General features: G+C 35.5%; 1 long non-coding RNA gene across 5 annotated transcripts in view; it reads right to left on the reverse strand.

Annotated features, from left to right (window-relative positions):
- Positions 1-11184, reverse strand: part of LOC135290508 (uncharacterized) — a 49279-nt gene extending 38095 nt beyond the window's left edge. For 4 of the 5 annotated variants that reach the window (XR_010353275.1, XR_010353274.1, XR_010353276.1 and 1 more), the window contains exons 1-2: positions 10507-11184; positions 7125-7193 (exon numbers count right to left, since the gene is read on the reverse strand). This is a non-coding gene — a long non-coding RNA (uncharacterized LOC135290508). The remainder of the gene's footprint in view (positions 1-7124; positions 7194-10506) is intronic. The other variant, XR_010353277.1, reaches the window with a different exon arrangement.
- Between the last annotated feature and the right edge of the window lie 3458 nt (positions 11185-14642).

The raw sequence follows: 14642 nt of genomic DNA on the forward strand, positions 1-14642 counted from the left end.
CTACAGCTGAGACACATTGCCTCGCTTGCATGCATTGTCACTTTTATCAGGTGATACTTCGAAGCTTTCAGTACAGTGAGATTTTTACTCAGCCTTGCCTGCATCTGTACATTCAGATCTTCAAGTAAATCTCCAGGGACAATAGCTTCTTGTAGTTAAAATTTCTTGGGCTTCTCTTGAAGAATATATCCATAACTAGACCATTTGCTTTTTAAGTGCCATTCTATAATTTGCCTGCTCAAAATACACATTAAAATCTGACTTTTCTACCTTGTACACTGGTGTTCCATTCTTTTGAGGCCTATTGTATTTAGGATAAATGGTAACAAAATATAACTTTCATTAATTGAACCTATACTTCACTTAAACATTAATACTAATATTAACTACATTGCAGGTGAGCATCAGATGTTGATAAGACAGTCATATACAGCAAAAATAGAGAATATACATATTATACTGAAATTTTTAAAGTAACTTTATTTCAGGGAAGCAGGTACAATGATGTTTTCTACTAGGTTTTTTCTTGTGCCATGACCATGGGTTTTCCTTTTGACTTGAATTATTGTATACGTGGTATGCACATGCATAACACTGTCCATATTGCTGTCCTTCATAGAAGGTCACTATTTGAATATTTTTTCAGATTTTTCAATCCCTTCAGACACAACTTATCTGGCAGGCAGTTTCTGGTGCTAGTGCCATTCCATAAGGAAGAATTTGAAAATTACTTGCACTAAATATAAATATCTTTTTTTAATAGTATGTAACAGCTTTTATTTCACATGGACTTTTTTTATCACATTTAGTTCATGAGCTACTTTACACAATGTCAAAACACTGCTAATTAATCAAAAACAAGTCTTCAAATATATTAATTTCTTACTTGGCAAATTCTCAATAGTCTTGTAAATGTTGAATGAAAGGGCCTAAATTAGACAGACAAATCAAGTCTTTGTCTCTATTCAGCTGTTTGTTGTTGGCTTTTTTTTTTCAGTGGCGGGGAGGTTGTTATGTTTTTGATGTCAGTGATCTCAAGCAGACTGTCTTTTATTAGAATTCAGGGGGAAATTTACCGTTTCAAGGCTGGCTTTCAGTAAAATCCACCACATCCCCCTTGAGAGATTCATGCTCTTACCAAATATTTTTTAAAAACATTTTCTCACATGTAATTTTTTGTTTGTAGTTCACTCAGCCTGCAATGGCAACCTGTGCATCATACTTGACAAATACAGAATTTTTCTTCTCCTTTTCCTGCAAAACAGGTTGTTTATTCTATTAAAATTCAGTTAGCAAAGCTCTTGTGGTTATTATGCCTTCAGAAAACTAACTATTGTTCCTGTGCCTCCCTGGTTGTCTATCTATTCATGGTCTGATTCTAGTCTTATTTTTATTAGAGCTTGTGAGGTTTTTTTTTGATGTGTCCAGTGACACACAATAGCAGTGACAAGCTAAAACACAGGATTTTCCTCCAGAACACCAGGAAACTCTTGTATACTGTGAGGATGAGGAATAACTGGCAGAAGTTGCCCAGAGATAGAGCTTCCATCTTAGAGATTCTCAGAGATTTTCCAGAGCCATCTGGTGCATGGTCCTGGATACACCTGCTTGAGCAGGAGAGTGGAACCAAATGATCTCCAGAGATCTCTTCCAACCCCATACACTCTGATTCTTTGAAACAGCCTGTGGCATTTTTTGGTACTAGTGGCTGTGTATACCTAAAGGGCATTGTCTGTACACATTATCGATAAAAGCTTCTAAAATATACATCATTAGAAATGTAAATAGCCTGCCACAGGATCAACATACTAAAGAATAAAAACTCTTTTCACTTGACTTTAATACATCACAATAACTCAGAGTAGCTACATCAAGATAATTTTAACAGTATTATCCTTTGCTCAATTATCAGGTATTTCTGCAAACTTGTTTTGTTTTGCTATTTGCTTTGCTCAAGGAGAAACAACATTCTGAAAGGATTAAATAATGTCATGAAAATTCTGTATCTTTGATTAAAAAATGTTCTCAAGATATTTATTCATGATTTCACAGGAAAAAAAAGTTTTGATTTTAATGACTTGGTATTTTTCAGCAGCTTCCATTTTAATTCTCTGCAATATCTGTCTGTTACTGTTTCTATGAACGTATGTTCATGTCACCTCCTACTTGGAACAGACAAAACACTATTCCAGTCTGCAAAAATCAATCAACTCATAAATTTGAGTTGATTAAAATAATGGAACAAATAGTCTTAGGCTTTTAATGGGTCTCTATAGTCAATATATCTAGACAAATAGCCTTCATATTTCAGCTGCCTGTAGAGAGTTCATACATATTGAGAGTTCAGCTTGTGCGACAGATGTAGAAGTGCCAAGGTGCAGTTCACTGCACAACTCAGCAAAGATTACCCACATACAATTACAGTGACATTGCTTGCTGAAGCCTGCTCAGGACTAGAGAGAATGTGGCATGTTTATGTACCATATGAGGGTAGCAGCTCTTATCTAGTGCTAATAAGAGACAGATCCATATGTCTGCTTTCCCTGACAGGGAAAGATGAAATTTTCAACCACCCAGAATTAAAGATTTCAGAATTAAATTGATATGTTCAGCCTCAACAGAAGGTGAAAGGCAGAAACAAAGGGAAAAAAACTCAAAGAAAAACAAAATAAATTTTTAAGAAGACTTTCTAAAACCAAAACAATTTGTTGGACTTAGAGAACTTCCTTCTGTGTTTTTGAACTGTCCTATACAAGACAGTGTCAATATGTTTAAGGAAAAAAAAAAAAATATATATATATATAAAATGGAACAATGTGTTGTCACAACCTTAACCTGGTATAAATTTTCATTGTTGTTTTAATACAGCAGGTTTTAACTATAAATTCTACTGAATTTTATTACCCGGTCATTAATCAAGGACCAGAAATCACATGTCCATATGTCTGTTTCAACCCAAGTTTCAAAAGAGGCTTAATTCTCTTCCTTTTTCAGCTGATTAAGACATTTTGTATTGTATACTCATACTCTTTTTCTATGTGTATAATCATTTGGGGAACATGAGCAATTAAAAAGTAACTTTTTATCTGTATATAATGCTTAGAGTATTATACTACTGCACAATACACTTTACAAGAAAAGTACTTCTAAGAAGTAATGAAACCAAGGCTAATGTGGCAATTGTGGTATATTAAATGTGGGCACAGCTAATTGTCCATGTTCTATGTGAATCAGTCTTCTGATAAAATTCATTAAGAATGCCCATTAAAGAAAGTGGCAATTGCATCACCTTTTAGTCAAATGTTTCCTTTTTAGCAATATTGTTAGTATTGTGAGAATTCTGTTTAGTGAGCTCATTGCACATGTGCATTGACAGTAATTCAGTGAGGCAATTTGAAAATCTCTAAAAAGTCTTCAAATTATCTAACTTTAAAGCCATCTAATAAGGTGTAGGAGTTCCTCAGATTCTCACTCTTCCTTTCCTGATTTTAAATATCACTTTTATATACTTGATGAAAGAGAAATGCCAGACTACAGGCTTGAATCTGTAAAAAATCTTACTACGTAGTGTCTTGCAAAAGGTAAGAATAATAGCAATTATGTCAGTATGCCACACTTTATGCCACACTTTGAAGGGTTTGTGGTCAATTTTAGCAACACAACAGAACATATGGATGGTATGCAGATCTTAGCACCTTGAGGGACCTGCAGAATTAGCATCACAATAGCAATAATCCAATTATATTCCAGAAGAAGAGAGCATACTCTTAAAGTCTAGCTGGTAAAAACGTCCTGTTTGTGACTGAAGTACATAAAGCTGGCCTTAGGAAAAATGGAAGTTTTGCATTTAAACCTGCATTTAAATCCTAATCATCCCCAAAACTGTCTGTGGACTAATATAACATTGGAGATACCAACTTAAGGCAAATGCAAGCATTTTATACAACATTCAATAGATGTAATACATGACAATGTTTCACTTAAAAATCCACCCTTTCTACGTTTTGTGCTTTCAAGGATACCCATTACAGACTAGATCAGCTTATACCTCATGCACATCTCCAAGCAAAACTAAAATTTCTTTGCCAGTGCTCTCCTGCTGCCAGGATTTTTAGTGAAAAAGCCTCTGCTAGGATTTTTCCTGTCCTGAGGAGCTGAGGGCCTCAGGAAAGAAATGTAAACAATAACTATCTGCTGCTGTGGAGTGCCACAGGTGAATCTTCCATTAGTCCATGTGGATTGTTTTCAATCAGTGACCAATCACAGCCACCTGTGCCAAGGCTGTGAGAGTCACAGGATTTTTGTTATTCATTCCTATTCTATTCTTGTCTTTGTAGCCTTCTGATCTTCTTCTCTCTGTTCTTTTTAGTATAGCGGTAATGTAGCATTTTAGTATAATATATATCATAATAAATCAGCCTTCTGATCAACATGGAGTCAAGCCTCGTGTCCTTGCACCAGGGGTTGCAGTCTAAGCAAGACTCTCCTGACACTGATGACCCAGCCTTTGGATCAGGCTTTTGATATTATTTATTTAATAAATTTTTAGGTAGTTGCTTTATTTGAAAGCCAATATGAAGAAAAGAGCAGTACATACACAGAAGCTAGAGAGCTGAGTCAGAGGTAAATATCTTGTGCTCAGCACTCTTCCTGGCCCAAGGATATTCAAGGCCATATCTTCACCACCAAGGAAAATACCAGGCTACAAGCAGGCCAAAGGGGAGCTTTGTCTTTACAGTATTCATCTGCTTTGTTGCAACTGCACCACTTGTATGGGAAACAGAATATTTACAGGGAGATCATGTAGACCACATCCCTGGTCTTCCTGCTTAGCACAGTCTTGGAAGGAGGAACTGGGGCTTCAGCTTCTGCACAATAAATTATTTCTATATTTCGTCCAGTGATTGTACTGACTAAGGCAAAACCTTGACAAGAACCGCCATTCATCTGGCCAGTCCATTTCCACTTGTCTTCAGAAGAAAACATGCTAGATGGATAGCAAATGCTGTATTGAACCAGAGCGCTAAGTGATACAAGTTTGTTGAAGCTCAGGATTCAGAGCAATTTTATATATACTCAAAATATTTCAAGTTACATAAATTGTTGCATTAACTATCTAAGTGTCAATAACAACTAAAATCAATGTGTGAAACTCAGATTTGATAAACAGTTTGAAAGGCAATTTTTTTTGTTTGTTTTGGGATTGTTTTGTTTTGTGTGGCACACAGGAAACTGTCCTACCTTGGGATATTATTTCATGTGTTATTCTGTCTTTGAGAGACAGCTGGCTTTTAACTGTAGGGGTTTTTTTCTTTTGGGAAATTTAAATTTGCAACTGGCCATTTTGTAACAGATGCAGCTTTCACTTACTAGCTAAATTAAAAATTGTATTTTTATTATTGGCATACAGTGTGCAGGAAGATTGTGTCAGGGGACCACAGAGGAGGAAGAGCCTTTTGGTGAAACTGTCCTACTTATTTACAGATAGATATCTAAAGAACATGAAAATGGTTCCAACCTCTATGTACGTATTTCATCAAAATACAAAAAAATTACAAGAATAGGGAATAAAATAACCTATTTAAAAAATCTTCTTTCAGGCATCCCAGAGACGCCAAACACTTTTTTCCTCACCTCAGGTCTCTATTCACTGACCATCTAGCCTTTAGAGAAACTGAACTACTCCAACACAACAGTCTCTAGGCAATTAAGTACAATTGTTCACCTTATCCTGAAGCACTGTCATTTTCTGAGGATTTACAATAAACCAAGATAAACAACATGTAATGAAATCCACAGCTGTGTGCATAAAAGATGTTTTTCAAAACAAATCCTTCCTTGTTAATACAGGACTTTATGTGTATATATATCATAACAATCTGAGCTCTGGAAATAAAAGTTATCATTTTACATGCTGAGATTTATGTTTTACCTATTCATTTTCAACTGTGTTAATACTTTCCTGAAATACTTAATACTTTCCCAATCCATCAGAGTGATTATTCACAGAAGATAGTCATTGCTTTTAATTGTAAATGTCAGCAAGTAGAATAGAATTGAAATACTCTTTCTAACCAGGTTCACATCTATAAAGTTTATTTTATGCTATGCTAAATTAGGCAGCTTTCTTGTAAGATGTCAAGAGGGGTAGAGGGGGCAGAGAAAAGAGATGCTGAGGATTTAAAGTACACAGGAAAACATTCATAGCTCATGTTCTACCAATAATCTTAACACCAATGTGTAGTCCCAGAATTATTCTTAGAGCAATAATTATTGAATTCCACTGCCTGATCAATCTACAGTCTACTTGCAAGACTGTTAATTATACATCATAGCTACTGAAATGAAAAAGAGTAAGCTGGTTTCATAAGGACCACCAATATTAGGCCATTATTTTCCTTAACTGAACAATAATTCATATCTTTTTCTCATTTGTTTGTTTTTTTTCTTTTCTGATTCAAATTGGTTTAACCACAACAGGAGTTCAATATATTAAAATTGTAGAAAGTGAATATATAGTGCATTTGTTAGGTTTCTTTCCTCTTAATTCACCATTCACACCAGACATGAATGCAAGTGGCATAGCCAGCCAAATTATCCAAAAGGTTTTTGCCTAATGAATGTTCTTACGTTTTGCCTTTGTTTAGGAAAATCTTTATATTATCATATATATATCTTTATATAATCTTTATATAGATCTTTATATAATCTTTATATTATCATCTTGTTCTCTCTTTCATATTGGTTCAAACTGCCACTTCAGTTCAGTATCTAAATATCACAAATTTAAAACAAAAAACATGTGCTTATGTGTTCTGCTAAACTAGGTTTTGAAGCCAAGTCTCTAAAAAAGCCAGCTAGAATGTTTAGAGGAAATAGATCCAACATGTATTTTTAATATTAGATGTAAAACAGAGTTTTGCCCTTTCACACTTCACACCAACCTTTCTGAAGTATTTTGTTCAAAATTGACTCCATTATTACTAAGTTTCTCAGGCTCTACTCTATTCTACAGTAGTTCCTGTCCTTCTTCTCTGTCCTAATTCCTTCCCTTGGCAATGTTCATAGACCCAGACAGTACTCCAGTGACACCAGTCTTCCCTTACAGGTAGAGACACTGATACCTGGTAAGAAAGGAATATCTTCATTTGCTGACCAGCGGGTTACAGCTTGCTACCATTTTCCATCTTGCTCTGTGAAAATAAAATATTTGATTTGGTATATATAAGAGTGAGGTCATCAATGCAATATAAATAGACTGTGAGGAACAAGTAGCACATAACCAAATTAATACTTAGCAAGTAATGTGTGCTGTCAGACTTGATGTTGCAAGATGGACCAAGGAGAATAACGTAGACAATTGCAATACATTTGGGTTGCTATACAGTATGTGATTATTGTTTTATCCTTCAAGCTTTAGATATGAGAAAAATGAAATGAATAGAATACTCAGTAGTACTTCCAGCACAGAAAATACATCAGTTAATTAACCATACTTTGTGACTTGAATATGTTTGAAGAAAGACGAGGGTAGTTGGAAAAACATATAGCCTCAGGCTTCATTGTTCCTTAGCATTTAGCCCAGATCTTTATATGCATAAATTATCTTGGGTTAAATAGTTGACTTTTTCAAATTGCAGTATTTACTTTGCCTAATAATTTTGAAAAGATGCTTCCTTTTTAATACCTTGTCACATTCCACAAGTGCAACTGATTTGGTTACATTTCCTACTTGTGGGACACACATGCGTGCACACACACACACACACACAGTTTATTAAGCAAATAAGTTAGACAACCAGATTTCATTAGTAAAAATGCACTGGGTAGAAATTTCTAACACTGAAGGGATATACAGAAAAAGTGTTTGAAATTTCTATACCATTGACATTGGAGCTAGAAAAAGGAGAAAAGAGGCAGTGGGTGTCTGCCAGTCCAAATTCAATCACACATAAAAAATTGCTATAGGTGAATATAGCTGTGGAGGTTTTATTTATTTATGTTATTGTGTTGGCACATAACTCCAGTAATTTGACTGGGGACATTCCACAGCTAAACAATATCACTGACTACATCATCAGCAAATATAGTCATAGATTTTACACAGAATGATAATCCATCCTAGCTCAATAAATACTTTTCATAGCATATTTTTCTATAGAAAGTTCAGACATATGCAGTAATTATCTAACTTTTAAAAGCAATGAAAAAGTTGAAAATAGTTGAAAAACTATTTTACATCCATATGTAAAATACATTGACAGACAGGTACATTAGGCCAAGTAGTTTGCTCATAGAAAAAATTTTAGTATATTTCTGCTGATTTGCACTTTTTAGGTAATAATCCCTGATATACCACTAATTGTGTGCAATATGATAAATTTTAATAAATCAGGCATCATTTCATGAGAAAAACTTACACTACAACTTAATTCTTTATATCCTAAGCATCTATTTTAACATGTGTGTAATATCATATTATACGAGTTAGTGCAGATTAATCATCCTTGGAAAACATGGAGACGTTTATGGAATCAGCTATATTAAGCCTCTTTTCCATTTATCTTATATGATATTTTAAGTGACTTTTGGACATTTCCAGTTTGATAAAACACTAGAATATCTACTTATTCAAACAAACTATGAACTGGGTTTTTGAAAGCAGTGACAGAATACGATCAGAAAATATTTAAGTGAAATATTCAGCTAACTTCAGATCTGTATTCTTTCTACATATATATTTCTAGAGAAAGAGAACAATGCTCTTATTAGAGTGAGGTATATTATATACTATATGCACTTGTGGAAAAAAAGCTCCAAAAGTTTTCAGTTGGAAAGGTACATTCCTTATGGAATATACATAATGTTAGTTGAGAAAAATAATTGGCTGGTTTCCCTTCTGTTTGCATCTATGTATTATTCAGTAAGGGAAAATGGAGAAATAATTAATGATACGAGGAAAAGAATTAATCTCTAAATTCAGGGAAGAGATTAATAATAACATCAGACAGGAAGTGCTCAAAAGCTAATTAATTCTCTTCAAAACATGTTTTTAAGAGCCACACAGTAGCCTTATCTTTGGAAAGACAGGGAGAACAAAAAAGAGAATAGTAAAATGATATTACAATTTAATCTGATATAGCCTACTCCTTAAATTACTGTGTGTTTTGTTACTTCTACTCCCACTGTAGATTAGGTCTCAGAATAGAAAAATTCTCAGTGTGGGAGGTCTAAAGATTTTCCTCTCCAGAAATGTTCTGAAATGATATTTCAAATTTGTCTTTAGCCTAGCTTTGACACTTGAAACATGATATGTCAATAAAACATGCATTTTGCAAGCAGACTGCAATATTTATATTGAAACTTCTTAATGGTATATTATATTAATTCAAAAAATTAAGAAGGAGATGTGAAGTATTTGTAGTCTGGCAAGCGTTACCAGACAATCACTTAAGCAGCTGAACCACTTCATGATAGAGTGATATTACTGTTATAAATAGGAAAAAGTGCAGGAATGCTTATTAACTTAAAAAAACAAGGGGCAAGATTCTGATTTTGCATTTGTTATAAGAGAATGTGTTAACACTGTCCACAAATTAGTTAATCACCATATAATAACAAAAAATAATGTACCACTACAATAACATTCTACAATTTAAGTTGTGCTGGGTTCATATGAGGCATTAAGTGGAGTTAAAATTAGTTAAATTTAGAGAAACTTCATTAGAACAATTGCTGTTAATTCCAAGGTGATACCTAGAATACATGTTATTACTATACATAGCAGAGGAGTTAGGCAAAAGACAGGATTATCATTCTTGAAGGAAGAAATGGGGTAGGATACCTGGGAAGCTACTAATTTATACATATGCTGCTACTAATTTATACATATACTGCTATCATCTGATAGCAGTTCAAGAGATACGATATGAACTGGCTATCCATTAGATATTAATGCAATTCTGATCGCATGGATGGAAATTTAACAGGGGACTGCCATCACTTTCATAGCAGGCAAATTTCTCTCCTAATTAAAACAGAGGCAAAAAATAAGCGACTCCAGGTCTACATGAAAAGTTGCCAGGGGAGAAAATTTCATTTGTCTAAGAAAATGCGCTTTATACAGCTATGCAGGAAATAATATCTGTCATTGGGCCAGAGAGAACACACTGCTGAAAATGTAAAATAGTTTCTTAACTGTAAGATCACAAGAGATATTGTTGCCTCATGTAAAGGAGAGTATGTTTTGTCTTGGGTTTTTTCTCTATTTAGGCCTCAACCTGTTTTATCATTATGTGAACTATCTTAGAGGCAAAATAAAAACCCCTCAAAAAACCAAAAAAACAAAACACATTAAAATAGTGAAATTAATTGTGCTGTTTCTTTACTACATTTGTGCTTCAAAGGACATTTTGGTTGTTAATATCCATACTACATCTGTCTTTAAATATGTAGAACTTTTCAGCACATGGCTACTGGTTAGAAAATATGCCTATCCATACGTACCTGTTGCATGTATTCTTCAGCCACTCTGAATTTCCTGTCTTCCGAGGCTTACCCAGCTGTTGAATGCACTGTTTCCTTGCTGTGGAGGTGCACTCTGTCTCTTGGCATGAAGAGATAGGGTGAAATACATCACACAAGTTAGCACTGGTCTGAGGTACCTACTTGTCATGCTGTTTTACATGTCAGTTTCCATTAAAAAACACCAGCTGTTTCTTCAAGACAAAATATGTGAAGCTCTATCTCAAACATGCAACTTTTACCTATAGATATGCTGAACACAGGGTTGATAATATAAATATTTTTGTTACTGTTGCACAAGGCTTGCACAGCATCAAGGCCTTTTTGGCTTTTCATCCCAGTACAATGTCAAGGACACTGGCAGTATGTGGGAGGTTGGGATGGGATGCAGCCAGGACAAACTCCTAATTTAAACATTAAGAGAAGTATAGTAAATCCAAGCGTTACCTCTATTTTTTTTTCTTCAGCATTTCAGGTCTTTGGTGGTGTGTTTTCATTACAAACTAAGTTTATAATTCTTTGTTCCATCACCCCTATGTAGATGGTTTGTCCCTGAGCTTTATCCTCCCACCTCCCTTGCCCATGTTTCCAAAGACCTGCCCTTTGTTCCAGGCCCTTCCGTGCCCATCATGGTAACCCTGCCCTCCTCCCTTGTCAATCATTGCGGCCCTACCTTTGTTCCTAGAATTTTCCATATCACTTGTATATCCCCTGGGACCTCATTGGTGTATGCAAACTGTTCTCCTCCTCTGTTACTCTCTATTGGTCTAAGCATTGCATTCCCCGCCTTGTACCCCTCCCCTGGTTCCCTGCAAGTGGTTGAAGTCTGTACCCTCCCGCCAGTTACCTTCCCCCTTTATAAGTTACTGTACCCTGTTCTTTTGTCTTTCTTTGTCTCTGATTTCTCTGAAGAATAAGCCTCGTGGGAATTGGTGTGAGGGACCCTTCCTGTTTCTTTATCTTGATCCGCAACGCCTTTTAAGATCGCTAACTGTAGGGAGCAGCACTGCTGTTTTGGGCACCAAGCACCGCTGCTCGCATTTCTACCCAGACTATCCTCAGGGTGGTTCGGGAGTGCCCACTCTTGGAATGGTCCAGGAAAGAGCTAGCCTGGGAAAATCTCCAGGGGATCCACTTTGCAGGTCAACTTTCCAGCAGTCTGAAATTGTGGAGGTATAAACCAGTTAATCTGGTCAAGAAATATGCAAGGGAAGAGCCTTACTAACCATCCATGCTGCTGAGATTAGCTCAGTTGGTGAGAGCATGGTGCTAATAAGGTCAAGGTTGTGTATTTGATGACCAAGTGGGCCATTCACTTGGGAGTTGGACTCCGTCACTCTTGTGAATCCCTTCCAAACCAGATGTTCTGTGATACTTCCCATACCAATATCCAGTAGTTGTAACTTTCACTGCTTCGAGTTCAGCTGGGGCAGAATTTGGTAGTTTTTGCTGTATGGATTCCATGTACATACATAAATCAATGTAGTACCCCGGCTTAAGAATTCCCATATAGACTTCCTGTATGTGCTTATTATTAACTTATATTTGCTATTTCTACCAAACTTTGGTTGGTTTTTAGTTTTTTGGCTTTTTTCTGTTGTAAAGAGTATTGTCTAGAAATAGTTGAAAAACATAAGCAAGGCTTTTATATATATATATATATATATATATATATATATTTTATTTTTTTTTTTTTTATGTATGTATATATTCATGATTAGTCTAGTGCCTATTGTTTTATGCATGTATGCACCAGGAATGAGTGCACACTAATTTATGTTTGCAATTTATACTAACCAGAAAAGAAAGTGGTAGTTCTTGGTTTGGCTTTTTTGTTTTGGTTTGGTTTTTTTTATTTTGTTTGTTTGTGTGGGTATTTTTGTTTGTTTTTGGGGCTTTTTTTCTTTAAAGGAAAAAAAAACCACAGTCATAAATAAACATACTAAAAAAGCACTGAAAACAATCTCATAAAATTAAATGCAAAGAGAAATATTCACACACACGTGCAGGGTTAGGCTATTTCATAAAAAAGAAAGCCGAAATAAAAACACATGCATGTAAGCAATTTTTTAGGACTATTTTTTTTTCTTTTTAAGTAGTGAGAGCTGTTGAGCAGGCAAATTGGGTTTTTTTTATATTTCTCTTCAGAGAAAACTGCTACCAAGGAAATTATACAAGTATATAAGCCTTCTCACGTGTGTATGCTCATGGGAGTAAATGCCAAAGTAATATATTATCTGCGACACTGTTGAAATTTAAAAATGGACTTTAGAAATTCCAGAATACTGTGAAGGTTACCAAATGAGTGTTTTACTCATCCTCAACCTAATGAACAGATCACGTACTCAGAGTAGTATTTTTACCATTTGTGAAAATGCATAATATGCAAAAAAAATAGCCTAAATAGTAACAAAAGTAAATTTGTTTGGATATTTATAGCCTAGTTTCCCAGTAAGTAAGTCTCACCTGACCACCTATGCTTATGCTTATGCAGCAGTAATAATTGTTGAGCTTGTGGGCCAGTATAGAAAACTTCGATGAGGATAGGAGGAGGAGTTAGTTCAGAAAACTCATAAGGTGTCTGCGAAGACAGGTAATTAAACAGACAAAGGAGGCTACAACTAGGGAAAGGACTGTAACCTAAGCATATGGATTTTGTATCAGGATGTCTACGTAGGAGAAAGTGCATTCTTATAATTGCCACAATTTTAAGAAACATTTCAGTTATCAACAAAAGAATGAAAGAAAGAAACGAAAGAAGGGAGGGAGGGAGGGAGGGAGGGAGGGAAGGAGGGAGGGAGGGAGGGAGGGAGGGAGGGAGGGAGGGAGGGAGGGAGGGAGGGAGGGAGGGAGGGAGGGAAGGAAGGAAGGAAGGAAGGAAGGAAGGAAGGAAGGAAGGAAGGAAGGAAGGAAGGAAGGAAGGAAGGAAGGAAGGAAGGAAGGAAGGAAGGAAGGAAGGAAGGAAGGAAGGAAGGAAGGAAGGAAGGAAGGAAGGAAGGAAGGAAGGAAGGAAGGAAGGAAGGAAGGAAGGAAGGAAGGAAGGAAGGAAGGAAGGAAGGAAGGAAGGAAGGAAGGAAGGAAGGAAGGAAGGAAGGAAGGAAGGAAGGAAGGAAGGAAGGAAGGAAATCTGCGAGAAAAATTGTTCAGTTCTTCATTCCTTCTTGTTTTCATACATTTAATTGGTTTATATTGTTTTCATTTTAATTTGTCTGGTGAAATTCCCCTTCACATACGTCCTTTCTTCTTACTAATATTATAAATTTTTGCAGAAAAATTCTAAACACACGCAGTGCCCAAATCACCAGGTTTTGTCCAATGATGATAATGTATACAATCTGAATTTTTGCTTCCTTGACTAATGGCAAATTTACCTCTCTTTACAGAGGCCTATCAGACTATGTGTTGACATAATTGTAATCAATATGAGCCTAAAAATTTGTTGCTGCTATTAGAATTGCCCTGATCATCTGCCATGAATATTGGGAAACCAGGTCATGTCCACCTTGGTTTGTTAAAGCAAGAAAAGAAAATAGACTTTTATTACATTAACAGTAAAATAAGACTGAATTTATATTTACCTTTTTTTTTTATGAAAGACTGTATAATACAGAAGTGCAAGAGGAACTGTTTCAACTGCTAATAAAATATAATTATCTGCTTCTGTATAAAGGTAGGCATCTTCCCCCTAAATCTTAATGTTTAACTCAATCATTGTATTTTAGATAGGAGAAAACAGTCTCTCCCTCTAGATTGCAAATGAAACACTTCACTATGTGGTAAAACCTAGAGGTCAAAAGGAGTACTAAGAACTCCACTTTAGGCACTACTCTCAGTTTTAAAATGCAAGCAGGTACTACATCTCAACAGTAGAGATGGGGGATGCCAGTGAATAAGATGACAGCCTCACTTGTGCTCTGTGTTTTTCTGTCAATTTCCTGATTTAGAGAAGAAGGACAAGAATGAGTCTTTCGAAAATATTTATTGATTATTAGTAGCCTTTCAAAGATCAGTTCCTTGTATAATTTAGCCAAGAAGGGGAAGACAATGGAAGATATACAGCACAGCTTAATAACTATAAAAAAACTAATGGAAAGACAGTTAAACCGTAAGTAAAACAT

The sequence above is a fragment of the Passer domesticus genome, chromosome Z (assembly GCF_036417665.1).
Source record: "Passer domesticus isolate bPasDom1 chromosome Z, bPasDom1.hap1, whole genome shotgun sequence".
NCBI lineage: Eukaryota > Metazoa > Chordata > Aves > Passeriformes > Passeridae > Passer > Passer domesticus.